An 11,808-nucleotide genomic window follows, 5' to 3' on the forward strand; every position below is an offset into this window, starting at 1 on the left:
TTTTTTTGTCCAGCAAGGCTTAAACTGGATTTTCCGGGCTACCTATCTCCCCGCTTACCTGCCTTCGCGACCAATCAATCCTCTTAGTAACCTGAGGCGACAAACCAAAAGGCCAGCTGATGGCCTGGTTTGCTGCCGCAGGGGAAGAGTCACTTCCTGGTACGCAAGGCGCCTCTATCCCTGCCGCAAGCACAGCCGACTTGGGGCAGCAGCGGCGGGACCTGGGGCTCCTCCCCCAGCGGGCGGAGCTGCCCGCCCGAACCGCTTGACTCCTCTAGGAAAGAACGCTACACTGCTTTGCGGGTGACTGCTCCAGGGACCTGCCTCAAAAGTACTTATACCCAGTGGCCCGCCGATATCCTTACCCAAGTTCTCCACCCTCCCCGTGACCCCGCCCACCGCCTGCTTCTTTCGCCCTGTCCCATTGGTGAGTCGAATAAGCCTAGAAAAGTCATAAAAGAAATTCGCGCTTGTGTTAATAGCGTTACCCATCACAGCAGCGGTTCATTTTAACTCTTTGCAACCCAAAGAATGTTTTGTTTGTTTGTTTTTACTAGGAATTGGACCCAGGGGCTCTTTACTGAGCTACATCCCCAACCCTTTTTAAGACAGGGTCTTGCTAAGTTGTTAAGGGCCTCTGTAAATTGCAGAGGCAGCCTTTGAACTTGCATCCTCCTACCTCAGCCTCTCAAGCCGCTGGGATTACAGGCATGTGCCACCGCGTCTGGTCAAAGAATGGTTTCCTAATTGGTAGAATTGCAGGCGTCATATCTGTAAAGGGTGTGAAGATTGGGGACATGAGCAAGGTGGTTTTCTGGAATCTCACCCATTGGTAAAACCCCTATTCTGAGCTGTAGAATTTTTCATTCGTTCATTCTCCATCAGTTTTTATTTTGGGCACTGGGGGTCGAACACAGGGGAGCTTTACCACTGAGCCACATCCCCAGTCCTTTTTCTGTTTTATTTTGAGAGAGGGTTTCGCTAAAATTGCTCAGTCTGGCCTGGAACTTGCGATCCTCCTTCCTCAATCTCCCTAGTCGCTGAGATTACACTATTTTATTATGCATTTGAATTTTCTTTTTTAAATTTTTGACGAGTAACTAGGTTTCTTAAGTGGGTCCACTCGGATAGTAAATCCTAAACCCTCAGGGAGCGTTTTTTTTTTTTCCCACCTTCAACTACAAAATTCAGACGGAAGCCAGGAACTGTTGGTTCTTTCACCAGCACCTGGACCACACCCACTGATTCCTCTATCCTAATTTTAAAGAGTTCACAAGCCCAGCCAAACGAGTGAGAGAAAATTGAGGGAGGCACATTACGTTTATTTAATTGCTGTAAAAATATTACTTTAATAGAATAAAATTTACAGCAAAGTGAACCTACATTTAATGACAGTTGATGTTTATGCTTAATAGTAATTGGGTTAAATGGGAAGTACTTTACTATCAACATTTCACTTTATTCAAAGTATACCATGACTATTATGTGTAAAGCAGTGCATTAATCCTAGTGACTATAATAGTAAGTTAAACAGGGCCCAGTTACCTCAAATAATAGCAAACATTGAGTTAATCAGGCTAAGGTTCAAAGGTCACATCTACCACTTATAAGTTGTGTGCACTTGAGCAAGTTAATTAACTGCTCCATGCCTGTTTCCTCATCTGAAAAAATTTCCATAATAATTATACCTACTTCATAGGGTTATGATGAAAATTAAATGAGTTGATACAAAGTGCTTAGAGAAGAGTAAGCACACAATAAATTCTAGCTATTATTCCAAAAGAATTTTAGGGGCTGGGAATGTAGCTCTGTGGTAGAGCTCATGCCTAGCATACACAAGGCCCTGGGTTTGAATACCCGGACCTCAAAAATAATTTTATATACTGTGTATACATACACTCACCCACACATATAGATCTTTAAAAAGGGGTTGAGTCATTTACTTCTTATTCAAAAGCCTCCAGCAGGTAAATTTGATTCAAATTATGGCTACACTAACTACTCTAATGGCCCTTAAGCAAAATTCAAACTCAAACCACTGCTTCAAGTTTTTAGAGCCTTATGGTGCTATCAGGTGAGACTAGGCCAGAGATTGCAATTTTGGCTCTTTTATCCCTCCTCCAGTTCCCTTTTATGTGGATTGTCAACTCTACTCCTTTCATCACCTCCTCTTTCACTTTTTTCTCCTTCCCATGTCCTTCTACCCCTTTATAATTTCTCATCTAGGCATTCTCTGTGATGCCCAGCACAAAGCTAGGTGCCCATAGGAGCTGGATAAATACCTGATGAACTGAATTCCACCTTGTCTACTGAAAGGGAATGGGCATTTCCTCCTTCATCCCCACCCATTCCCAGCATCCTGGCAAACTCATTTAAAGCAGATCAGTCACTCAAGAAGGCAGAGCCCTGAGGGGTAAAGAGAAAAGAGATTAAGGAAACCATAATGTAATTATTTAGCCATTAACCCATTTATGTTTATTTAATCTGATAAAACATGTTCTTCCAGAAAAGAGAAATCATTACATTTGTAAGGGAAAGAAATAGCCCACATTATAGGGAAGGTTAGACTCTTCAACTGGAAAGTCAATAAATAGACATGTCATAGGTGATAAGCAATATCGTCGAATTAAATAAGAGCTGGAACCAAGATAACCTTTTGCTTAACTTTGTTTTCAGGAACCTATATCACAACAAAGTGAATCTCCAGAAATTTGTTAAGCCTTCTCATTTTGGTGCAAGAAGATATCCATGAAGCTGTAGCATTAGCTCTCAGAAATAACGTGTTAAAATTATTTGGCAATTAGGGCTAGTTTTGTTCCATTAAACAGGTCCTTCCATACACTTTCCTCACACCTAGGACTGTACTAGAGGATATGAGGATAGATATGCAGACCACATCCTGGACGATAGTATGACTTACTGGCAAGACAAAACTCACAGGAGGAGAATACACAACAATTGGAGCATCGGTAATTCTAGGAAAGCCGCCAACATCTTGGTAGCCAGGGAAGGAATAGAATGTGAGACTTGAATTAGAATTTGAGAATTCAGTTGAATGCATAGGATATAAATAATCTTGGAGAAGGTAAGGGTTGCAGCATGAAAGCAGGAATGAGCAATGTGTGTACAAGGCTATGAAGAGGAAGGCGTGGCTAGATGGTGAATTGTTAACCAAGTCATTGCCATCTGGCTGATGATAGTGGAGGGCCTGGAGTGCAGGGATGAGGAGTTAGAACTAGCTCCTGCAACAAGAGGGTTTTCATGAAATATTTCTGCCTTAGAATTCCAGTATATGTATATAGGATGGATTTTAGAGTGTAGTGACCTGGAAGCTGAAGGAGGCTGCTGCAGTCATTCAGATGGGAGGTGACAGGTCTCTGTACTAAGGCAGGCTATACCACACACTGGGGGAGTTTCTTAAAATATGGTCAGGGGCACATCTGCAACATAATCAGCTGGGGTGAGTGGAACAAATGTGGCTTCCTAACTCCCACCCCCACACCTACTAAATCCAAATCTCAGAGGAAGGAGAGGCTCAGTAATGTCAGGATTTGTAACAAGCATCCTAGATGATGCCTATATTAAAATTTGAGCCCCTTTACCACACACCAACTGAAATATCAATTGAATTAATGAAACCGGTCTTGAAAATCAGGATTGGGACCGTGTGTTTCCAAAATGGCAACAGCGATGGATGTGGATACCCAGAATGGCACCAACAGCAGCATGGGCAAGAAGCGCTTTGAAGTGAAAAAGTGGAAGGCAGTACCCCTCTGGGCCTGGGATAGTGTGATAACTGCCATCTGCAGGAACCACATTATGGATCTTTGCATAGAATGTCAAGCTAACCAGGCATCTGCTACTTCCGGAGAGTGTACATTGTGTAGGGAGTTTGTAACCATGCTTTTCAGGTTCACTGCATCTCTCGTTGGCTCAGAACATGGCATGTGTGCCCTTTGGACAACAGAGTGGGAATTCCAAAGTATGAACACTAAAAAAAAGGGCATTCTTCCATCAGGCTTAACTGTTTTGTTATTCATTTAGTGACTTGCCCTCATGTTAATCATAAAATTGATAGAAATGTGTCTTTTCTCCTTTGTCTTTTCAGTTTGCTTCCTGCACCCATATCGCACCCATATCGTATTGTGTGTCAAATAACGTCCTGTTGAATTCTAGAATGGATACAGCCTCTTGTGTTTGTGGCAAAAATGGACATAAGCAAAAGTTCCCCTCTACCAAAACTGGAAAGCTAGCTTTTTACTGTGAAGTATTTGTTCTTTAGTGATAGAGCAGAGATGTCCTAGAGTACATCACTTGGTCACAAAAAATCTGCCCTAGCAAGCAGTGTGGATCACTGGCACCTGAAGACTCTGGTCAGCTCTGTGTTCCTCCTGTGTGATAGCAGTGGCAGCTGAATGAGGGAAGAACATAGGACTTGGAGTCATTGAATTCAACTGGGTCTGGTTCCATAGCCTATTCCTGTTGGCAACCTTGGGGAAATAGATTCTGCTCTGAGCTTTCCTCTCCAATGTTGGCTTCTAAGGACTAAATGACATTATGTGGGCACATTAAGAGGCCTTGTATGATGTAAAGTTATTGTACAAATGTTAACTCTGATTGCATATGACATGTTACTTTCTCTTAGCAAGGAAAAATAAGCTTTAAAAAATGTATAAACTTTACTGACAGTAATTTTGAACTTAAGTTAAAAACTTGTCAGACTTGGGTTGAGGCTCAGTGGTAAGGAACTTGCCTAGCATATGTAAGGCCCTAAATTCAATCTCCAGCACCATAAGAAAAAATGTTTGTTTAGCCAGATACAGTGGCATGCACCTATAATGCCAGCTACTTGAGAAGCAGAGACAGGAGGATTACTTGAGCCCAGGCATTCAAGCTCAACCTGGGCAACAGAACAAGAACTTATCTTTAAAATGTTTGGTGGCTAGGGGTGTAGCTCAGTGATAGGGCACTTGCCTACCATGGAGGAGGCCCTGGGTTCCATCCCAAGAACTATACAAAAGAAAAACTGATGTCATTTATGTCATTTTTTTAAGATATTGATAGACCTTTATTTTATTCATTTATTTATATGTGTTGCTGAGCATCAAACCCAGTGCCTCACACATGATAGGCAAGTGCTCTACCACTGAACCACAACCCCAGCCCTGTCATTTTAAATTGAATTAACCAGAGTTCAAGTTTCCTTCATCACCACCCCTTTGTAATTTGTTTAAATATCTTGGCAATGGAAGGATTTGCCTGTTCTAATACTAATTAAATGGCTATGTAGAATCTTCAAGTGAGAAGCAGTGGAGTTTATTGCAGTGGTCCTTGTATGGTCTGAGGGTTCCTGGCAGTTTCTGAATCCCTTTCAGGGGGATTCATGAAGTTCTCCCTCCATCTGCAAGTCCTTATGAAACCATTTTTTCTTTATTTACTTCAACCAAAGAAATGTATCAAATGAACAAGGAGACTTGAGTATTCAGCTGTCTTCTATTAAATCAGCCATAAATGAGATTGGTGAAAATGTGAAACAGTGCTACTCACTACTTTTTTTGTTTTAAAATGATTTTAATAAAAGTGTGTTAATAAAAAAAAATCAGGATCAGGTCCTGGTTACCCTGGTGTTGAAGATTAAACACCCAGGAAGCACCAAGGCAAGAGCAAAAGTAAATTTTATTTAGGAGACGGAACAGAGAAAGTGGGGGGAGGGAGAAATCGACTGAGACTCCTGAGAAGAGGGAACCCAGAGCTGGAGGTGTTCAGCCCCTTTATAGATTTTAGGTTTCCTTTCTTCTCATGCCTACCTGACCAAAAGGCAGGAAGAGAGCCGCAGGGAGTGGTTGCTTGTGTTGGAAAGTAAAATCCTTCCCCTCCCTGCAAAGGTTGTTAGCAACCAGGTAATGGGTAGTGCTATCTACTCATTTCCTTTTGTTTGATAAAAAGCTACCTAACCTTTGCCCTGATTTCATTAGTTGAAGCTCAAATATATATATATATATATATATATATATACACACACATATATATACACACACACATATATATATATCTCAAACCATAGCAAGGTGTGGTGGTACACATATGTAATCCCAGCAGTTTGGGAGGCTGAGGCAAGAGGACCACAAGTTGGAAGCCAGCCTCAGCAACACAGCAAGAACCGGTCTCAAAAATAAAAATGAAGAAGGTATGTAGATCAGTGGTAGAATGCCCCTGGGTTCAATCCCCAGTACAGAAAAAAGAAATCAAACCATAAAATCTTAGAATATAATATAGATGATTATACACCTAAAATTTGGATATGGAAAACATCCTAATATTAAAAAAACATGGAAAAAAACATCTAGTAGGTATATTTTACTACATCAACCTTAAAAACATCTATGTGACAAAATAAAATTAATAACATTAAATAATAACAGTAAACAGAAAGTATAAAGTATAACAAAGGGTCATTATCTTTTTTTTTTTGCATAAAGAGTTCATATAAACCTGGAGTAGTGGCATATGCCTGTAATCCCAGTGGTTTAGGAGACTGAGGCAGGAGGATCAAAAGTTCAAAACCAGCCTCAATTTAACAGCTCAGCTGGTGGTGGTGGTACTGGGGATTGAATCCAGGACCTCATACATGCTAGGCAAGTGCTCTACCACAGAGCAACATCCCCAGCCCCAGGAGAGATCTTAACAAAGGTATGGAGAAATAATTCACAGGAAAAAAATGTTGTTTTGTGTGTGTGTGTGTGTGTGTGTGTGTGTGATAATAGGTATTGAACCCAAGGGCACTCTGCCACTGAGCAACATCCCCAGTCCCCTTTTGTAAAATTTTATTTTGAGTCAGGGTCTTGTTAAGTTGCCAAGACTGACTGCAAACTTGTGATCCTACTGCCTCAGACTCCCACATAGCTGGGATTATAGGCCAGCACCATCATGCCTGGGCAGAAAATAATGTCTAAATGCTCAATAAGGTCCTTTGTTGTACCTTACTAATAACAAAAGAACAGGAAAACTGTTATCAATTAGGTAATATTATTTCATCGAATTGGTGAAGATTTAATAAGAACTGATATTCCCAAAAGCAGACCACAGGCAGTGAGGCAGAAACTCATATACAGTGCCAGTAGGATTGTTAATTGATACAACCTTCATGGAAAGCAATCAAAAAGTCTTTAAAATTTTCATAATAAGCTGGTTGCAGTGGCACATGCCTGTAATCCCAGTGGTTTGGGAGACTGAGGCAGGAAGATTGCAGGTTTGAAGCTAACCTCAGTAATTCAATGAGACTGTAAGCAACCTAGTGAGACCCTACCTCAAAATAAAATAATAATAATTGAACAAAGAGGAATGAAGGGAAGGGAGGGGGGACAAGAATAAGAAAGACAGTAGAATGAATCAGAAATAACTTTCCTATGTTCCTATATAAATACATGACCAGTGTAACTCCACATCATTTATACCCACAAGAATGGGAAATTATACTCCATTCATGTATAATATGCCAAAATATACTTTACTCTTATGTATATCTAAAAAGAACAAATGAATTTTAAAAATGCAAAAAAAAATTTTTTTAATAAAAAGGGATGGATCAATACCTGGTACCAAAAAAATAAGATAAAATAAAATTTTTATAGTATTTGTCCCAGAAATTCCATCTCTAGGACTATATTCTAAGGAAATATAGATGTGGACAAAAATATATGCCCGGAGGCTCTCATGGTTAAAACAAAAAGGGGAGGGATGTCTTCAAGGTCTTACATTAGAAAAATGGAGAATGATTACATAAAACATTGTTTATGATTGCAGAGCCACTAAAAATTATACTTATGCTATGGTGTTAGAAGTCAAAATAATGTCACCTTTAGGATGAAGGCACTGGTTGGTAAGGAATACAAAGGGCTTTCTGAAGTGCTTTCTTCTTCTGGTTGCTGGTTATACAGGTGTGTTCACTTTGTGAAAATTGATGGAGCTATATCCAGACATACTCTTTGGACATATGCACTTTATGTACATAATACTTCAATTTAAAATTGAGTCATTGAAAAGTCTGTAATGACATGAAAATATGTGTAGATGGAAAGTGAAAAAGGCAAGATGAAACATTGTACATTCAGTATGATCTTAAATTTGTAAAAAAAAATTGCACTGGAACAAAAACTAGAAGGAAATTGCAAACGCTTATAGTGATCATTTCTGGATAGTGAGTGGTCTAGGAGGTGATTCATTTGTCAGTTTCTTTTCCATTTCTGTACTTCCCAATTCTTCTACAATGAACGTGGATTGTATTGACAATAAGAAAAAAAAAGTGAATTGCTGAATCTTGGAGAAGCCCTGGTAGTTCAGACTGAGAACTAGATTTTATCAATTCATGTGGGAATAATTAGACTCTGAGGAACTAAGTTGCATTAAGCAGATTTACAGGAGACTGACTTACAAATCAAATACCAGTGAGGAATATCATTTCTTTCTTTTTTTTTGTTTGAGGTCAATCGATCGACTGACTATATTGACAAGATACTGATTGGTTACATGTTGAAGAAAACATACAATATAAAATACAGAAAACGTTGGTTCCATCCCCTCCCACTCCCCCCCCTTACCCACCCACCCCCAAATACTCATCATCGTGATTTGGTCAGAACAGGGCTCAGAGCCAGAGGTCAGGTGACCGAGGGTGGAGGGGTCATGGGCAATGGATGCATGGCTGTCACAATGATGCTGCAGTTTCTCTCCCAGCTGGGAGTTGGGGGGGGAGGGGGCTGCATCCTGATGACAGCCAGCTGAGGGAAGAGCTGCCTGTCCCCTTACCAGCCCAGGGTCTGCCCACCACCCCAGACTAAGACCACTCCCAACAAGGTAAGGATGTGGGTGCTCTTGCTAAGGCTGCTCTTCAGCAAGAGGGAAAGGGTAACTGTTCGGAGCCCCAACCCCACAGACAAGGGGAAGGGGCTGGAGCATGTGACTACTACCAGCGAAGGACAAATGGGAGAGTATGGTAGAAAGGGGGGAAGTGGGAAGAGCAAAAGATCATATATATTTAAAAAGTGACTTAAGACTTAAATTGAATTAGTATTTGTACAGAAAGGTGCAGGTGGAATAACCCCCTCCAGCCTAGGATCAAAGTTATACGGAGAAATCATGATGGACCCCTCCCTGCCCCCAGTGGTGGCCCAAGTCGTGAAGTGCAATTGGTTAGAGTGGATTCCAGTGGGGTCATTCAGGCGGAGGAGGTGGGGGCAGTGGCAGGCAAGCGGGGCTCTGTTGCTGCAGCACTGGCTCCGGCTGGCTGGGTTGTTCTTCTGGAGGTCCACCTATCACTTTTGGCCTGGAGCACCAGCTGCATTCTGAGGCTCATTCTTAGGAAACTTCTTAGCTATTGCCATGAGAATTTCATTCACGTTCATTGCAGTCTTTGCCGATGTCTCCATGAACAGCAAACTGTTGTCATCTGCATAAGCCTGTGCTTCCTGGAACTCCATGTCTCTCTTGCTGGCCAGGTCTGTCTTGTTACCTGAGACTGCAATGATGATGTTGGGGCTGGCCTACCTCTGTAACTCCTTCACCCAGTTCTTAGCTGGTGCAAATGTATCTGTGTTGGTGATGTCAGAGATCACGATGGCAGCCTGGGCCCCCGGGATAGTACATGGGGCCAGCTGTGATACCACTCCTGTCCAGCTGTGTCCCAGATCTCAAACTTTACTGTTGTGTCATTCAAGCAGACAGCTGTGTAAGGAAGGTCACTCCAATTGTGCTCTCCTGGTACTCATGGAATTGTCCCTTGACAAAGCAGAGGACAAGACTGGATTTGCCCACTGCAGACTCCCCTAGCAGGGCCAGCTTAAACTGACAGATCTTGTTCCCAGCAGCTGCTCTGTTGGGTCATGCTGCTCCTCCCCGACCTGCCATGGCTGTAGTGATACCAGTGAGAGTGGGGGTGGGTCACTTAGTAGGGAGGGGCACTTAGTAGGGAGGGGGCCTCCAATGCAGCTCCGGGGCGGTGGCGTTACTTGGGGCGGGGTAGATTCCGCTCCTCTCCCCGCCAGCGGTGTCCCAGGCTACGGCCTCCACTTCCTGAAGAATATCATTTCTAGTGACAGAAATATGCTTATCTACTATCTACTATCATCCCTACTACCTATTAATTACTACCTATTAATGTACCTGAGAAACCAAATTAGTAATCAGGACACTTGTCATTTGAACAAATAGAACCATATGCTTTGTTTTGTTTTGTTTTGTTTTTTTTTTTTTTTTTTTTTTGGTACCATGGATTGAACTCAGGAGTACTTAACCACTGAGCCACATCCCCAGCACTTTTAAATATTTTATTTAGAGACTGGGTCTTGCTGAGTTGCTTAGGGCCTCACTAAGTTAATGAAGCTAGCTTTGAATTTGTGATCTTCCTGCCTCAGACTCCTGAGCCACTGGGATTACAGGAATGTGTCACAGTGCCTGGCTAAAATTGTATGCTTTTGAGATAATCCTTTGGGTTATTGATAACATGTCTACCAGACTAGAGTTCCTGTTACTTGAAAAGTGCAGCATAAACACTGACTCCCCAATGTTCTTTTTTCCACCATCTCTAACTAGTTACTAGAATATTCTGTCATTACAATATTACCTATCTCCTATCCTCATTACATGTCACAGTTTCCAAGGTAACAGCTCATCTTACATGAATTACATTCTAGGTTGGTAGCTCCCAGGTGAGATATTGGGAAGCATCTTAATCTCATCTGCAGTTTATCCACAAATTGTATTTACCAGAAGTTGCTTCTGGGAAGAGTCACAGATGGCTAGTTTCATTTACTCTTCTTTTTTTTTTTTTAATTTCTCAATTGAGGAGTCTATCATTCCTGATTTATGTGTCTATTTTTTTCTAAACTCTATTTCTTAGGTTTGAAGACACACATTACTTTCAGGGCCCTTCCGTCTGCTGATAAACTGTGAGGGTTTTAATGGTTGTACCTAGGAGAGTGGCACTGCCACTAACAAAAATAGGGAAGTCAGAAGAGTCTTTAGGGATGAGGGAGGATTTAGTGAAACACTGAATGGAAGTCCAGTGGGCCTGCAGAGAAAGAGTTAACATAATAGGAAAGCTCTTATGCTGTATGTGGGAGGAATTACCCTGGAAACTGTCACCAAAGTACCTAGCTACCTTTATACTTCTGGTTTCTAGGGTAACAGATATTTACTACCTTACATTTACATGGCTGGTGCTGATGTTCATTTTCTCACTTAATAAGGTCCCAACCTTTTGCTTTTTTTATAGTGTTGAAATTTGCAATTCAATGTTAGTAGCATTCCAGCACTAAGGATTCACTACTCACAGCTAGATGTAGAGAAATAATATAGGGACCTCTATCCCATGTTCTGCACCACACTGGAACACTCTCAGTACATGAACCTCAACTTCATGCCTGAGACTCTGTACCAAGAGCACAAATTCTATAACCACCCAGAGGCTATAATTTCCATCCTCTCCAAATCACCATCTTCAGGAAACCCGTAATAAAAATACTAGTTTCTACTTTCTTTCCTGATCCAATGCTCCTGGATTTCTTTCAAGAACCATTGTGATGTTGAATGGGATGGTAGGACTAAATTGCTTTTCAGGTGCCTCCCCACTTTTATGTTCCATGATTCTGTGAAGAAACTGGTAGATGAAAAACTTTTTGTCCCATCCATCCTGATGGAGTTGTTAAGATGTGTTATTTGGTTCTTAAACTTATAATTAGGACTTTTTTCTGAAGGAACCCAATCCTGTTGGAAATGAAAGTGATTACCCAGAACAGTCCTTACTTATAATAA

At 41.4% G+C, this 11,808-nt stretch overlaps 1 protein-coding gene and 1 pseudogene across 5 annotated transcripts in view; both read right to left on the bottom strand.

The window, feature by feature from the left end:
• Window positions 1-306, bottom strand: part of Trmt2b (tRNA methyltransferase 2 homolog B) — a 79,830-nt gene extending 79,524 nt beyond the window's left edge. For 3 of the 5 annotated variants that reach the window (XR_007106373.1, XM_047535689.1, XM_047535687.1), the window contains exon 1: window positions 59-303. The gene's annotated coding sequence lies outside the window, so the exon portion shown is untranslated. Of the gene's footprint in view, window positions 1-58 lie in introns of all 5 variants that reach the window. The other 2 variants (XR_007106374.1, XM_047535688.1) reach the window with 2 other exon arrangements.
• Window positions 307-9,311: 9,005 nt separating this feature from the next.
• On the bottom strand, window positions 9,312-11,227 carry LOC124971565 (ras-related protein Rab-5C-like; annotated as a pseudogene).
• Between the last annotated feature and the right edge of the window lie 581 nt (window positions 11,228-11,808).

The sequence above is a fragment of the Sciurus carolinensis genome, chromosome X (assembly GCF_902686445.1).
Source record: "Sciurus carolinensis chromosome X, mSciCar1.2, whole genome shotgun sequence".
NCBI classification, from domain to species: domain Eukaryota; kingdom Metazoa; phylum Chordata; class Mammalia; order Rodentia; family Sciuridae; genus Sciurus; species Sciurus carolinensis.